We start from the raw sequence: 3,184 nt of genomic DNA, 5'->3' as shown, positions 1-3,184 counted from the left end.
GACTGTAACTATCTATTTCTGTTACCAAATCTATTATCCTTTAGTGCATAATACACCGGAGATTAAGATTCCACATATTCGGCCAAAGATTTGCCATGAATCAGTAAAAATAGGTTTAGTCATAATTTATATAGGTGCATATTTATAGATAAAGCATAAATTTTTTTTTTAAATGGCACTGAGGAAAAGGAAGGAACCAATATTATTTTTGATTATTATTTGATTTTCTTATTTAAATACATATGCTTTGCATTTATTACAATTTAAAACTAAACATTACTTAAATATTTATCAAACAGTTAAAATTTCTCTGAATTGTATTTGACAAGAACTGAGTAAATCCATTGCTGGGTGGATTTTTATGGGTTTTTATTAAAAATGGTTTTTTATGAGTTTTTATTTAAAAAATAATTAGGTATATTTTAGCATTTGAGTTTACTTTTGTGCAAAAAAAAAGTGTTAAGCTCTTAGAGGTTCCTGTATATCATCAATTATCACAAGCTGAAAATGTGATTTACAAACTTGATCAAAAATTTTCATGTATAAGTAAATGTCAGTAGATACCTCTAAAGGTAACTTGTATCATTTAATCTTAGCCTGAAAATTAAATCCTGAAAGCTATACAAATGCAAATACTTGAACACAGAAGTCCAACAATGCTTACATGAAAGGTGGAAACATTGTTTTTAGCACTTTATAGTGTATTTAGCACTTTATAGAATATATTATCCCATTGAATCCTCACCACAAACCTATGAAGTAAGTCTATTAGTCAGGGTAGTCAACAACCTGTAATCTCAGTTGCTTATAATCCATCATGTCCACTGACAAACAGCTCTGGACCCTGTTCTGTATCTTCCATGTTGACAGGGTAGCCAGCAGCAGAGAGCAGGAGAGCTTGAAGAGTCTCACGCCTGCAATTCAAAGCTCTGGCCTGGGAATGGCAAATATCATACAGCTCACAACTCATTTTTTATAACTAGTCACCTGGCATCACCCAACCACAAGGGAGTGGGCTAGGGAGGGCAATCATACAGTATGTCCAAGAGTGGTGGGGAAAGGAAATATTTGGTGAATAGTATTAACCACTGCTACAGTAAGTATAAGTCCCTATTTTACACACAAGGAAACAGGATCTGAGAGAGGTCAGCCAGCCAAGTCACATAGTAAATGAAGGAGCTAATATGCTATTAAAGAACTAAGCATGAATTTGACATTTTTATAGCAAATTCTGAGCCTACCAGTTTTGTGTCACCTTGAAAGTCACAGGAATGTTAGAGATTGAACAGAGATTAGCAGGTATCACTTGATCTCACTTTTGTGAATTCTGATATTCTTTGGCTATGCTTCCAGGAACTTACCTCTAAAGCCAGAGGCTAAAAATATTAACTTTCTGTTACCACAGCTGAGTTCCTTATAAAATTTGAAGTTATGGCCCTTGGAGTTCTTGGGCAATTTATTGAGGATAAAGAGCAAGGTGATTTGCAATCATTTGGGAGATGTTGTTAGCAATGTAGAGCCAAATAACCTTTGAGAAGACACAATGCTATCTATCCAATCAGCCTCCATGATGTACATTTTTTATTAAGAATTAACCACAGGGCTGTTGCATCATACAACAAGATGGGCACTGTTCACATAGTATTCTCTGTTAATGGTGCCTCTTGGAGTTGTGTAATGAATTGGTCAAAAAAAAGAAAAAAACACTTTTCTCCCAGGGGCAAATGTAAGACTTTTCAGCCTGCCTCCTCAGCAGTATTTCACTTCTTATAAGTAGATATTGAAAGGAAATATATTTTCAGTAAAGTCTTGATTAATCTGCAAATTTTACACTTCCATTGAGGATTCAGCCAATGAAAGCCCCTTTCTTTCATTTCCCTTTCGACACTTGTCATCTTGTGATCTTTAGTACTTGTTCATAGGTTCTGAAGAATCTCTGCTTTCCTAGGTATTTCAGTGCCAAGTAATCAACAAATTTGCATTACCTCTACATAACAAGCAGGAAGCAGTCACCGCCCTGACTGCACATTAATACCCTGGGGTGCTTTTAAAATCCCTTTTCCTTTTTAATCTGATATAATTGACCTGGGATAGGGACAGACCATGAATATTTTACAAAGCTCCTCAAATGGTTCTCATAGTAGCCAAGCTTGAGAACCACAGACCTAGGAAACAGTTTTAAAATGTCCAAAAACAAGATTATTACCAAGAAGTTATATTTATTAGACTAGGAACATGGGAGTGCTATAACATTGCACTATTAAAAAAAAAAAGTCTACGATCAAGCTACCCTGAACAAACCTGATCCCGTCTGATCTCAGAAGCTAAGCAGGGCAGGGCCTGGTTAGTACTGGATGGGAGACCACCTAGGAAGACCAGGTGCTATAGGCATAAAAAAATAAAAAATAAGGGATTGTAAACTTACAAGGTCCTTGCAATCTGTGAGGTCAACCAAGGTTTGCATCTCCTAAAAAATATAGATATAATAAATTTAATTCTTCAAACTACCAAATTTGGCTTCTGGCCAACAGTTTTGCCATAGCCCATAAGTACTGCCACATCACCAAATCCATTAAATCACTGGTTCTCAATATTGTGCATAAGAATGCCCTGGAAAGCTTTTAAAATCCAAACACACAGTCCATACTCAGGCCCAAATCAGAAGGTGGAAGACAGGCATCCATAGTTTTTTAAATGTTCTCCAGTTGATTCCAAAATGCAGTTAAGGTCAGGAATGACTGCAATAGTCCCTTTTTCAGTAGATATTGTACTAAACTTCTCAGCAACTTTTGATATTGGCTACTTTCTCCTTGGGAACTATCATCTTGGCTTTGATGACTCCATACTCTCTTGTTTTTCTCTTTTCTTGCAACAACTCTAAGCATTTCGTTTTTCTCATTCTCATGTGCCAACTTCTCGTCTTCTAGGTTTCTATGTTATAGAAATCTTCAGATGTCAGCTCTTGAGATAAAATTATCATCTTGGTCTAGCTGGTATAATTTATTCCTATAATTCTAAATACCATCATTAAGATAAAAGCTCCCAGATTCATACCACTAGCCCAGATTTATTTTTGAGTTTGTTTATCCCCTTGGATGTTTTGCAGGCATCTTTAACTAAACATTTCCAAAACTAGACTCTTGACCTCAAATGTGTTCCTTTTGATGCCTTGCTCCCTCTCACT

The 3,184-nt window shown here is 35.8% G+C and overlaps 1 pseudogene; it reads left to right on the top strand.

The window, feature by feature from the left end:
- The first annotated feature begins 2,273 nt into the window (after positions 1–2,273).
- Positions 2,274–2,391, top strand: LOC111747009 (annotated as a pseudogene).
- The last annotated feature ends 793 nt before the right edge of the window (positions 2,392–3,184 follow it).

Source organism: Pteropus vampyrus, unplaced genomic scaffold (genome assembly GCF_000151845.1).
Source record: "Pteropus vampyrus isolate Shadow unplaced genomic scaffold, Pvam_2.0 Scaffold7, whole genome shotgun sequence".
NCBI lineage: Eukaryota > Metazoa > Chordata > Mammalia > Chiroptera > Pteropodidae > Pteropus > Pteropus vampyrus.
The sequence above is the reverse complement of the archived record's forward strand: the minus strand, read 5'-3'. Positions and strand labels throughout refer to the sequence as shown.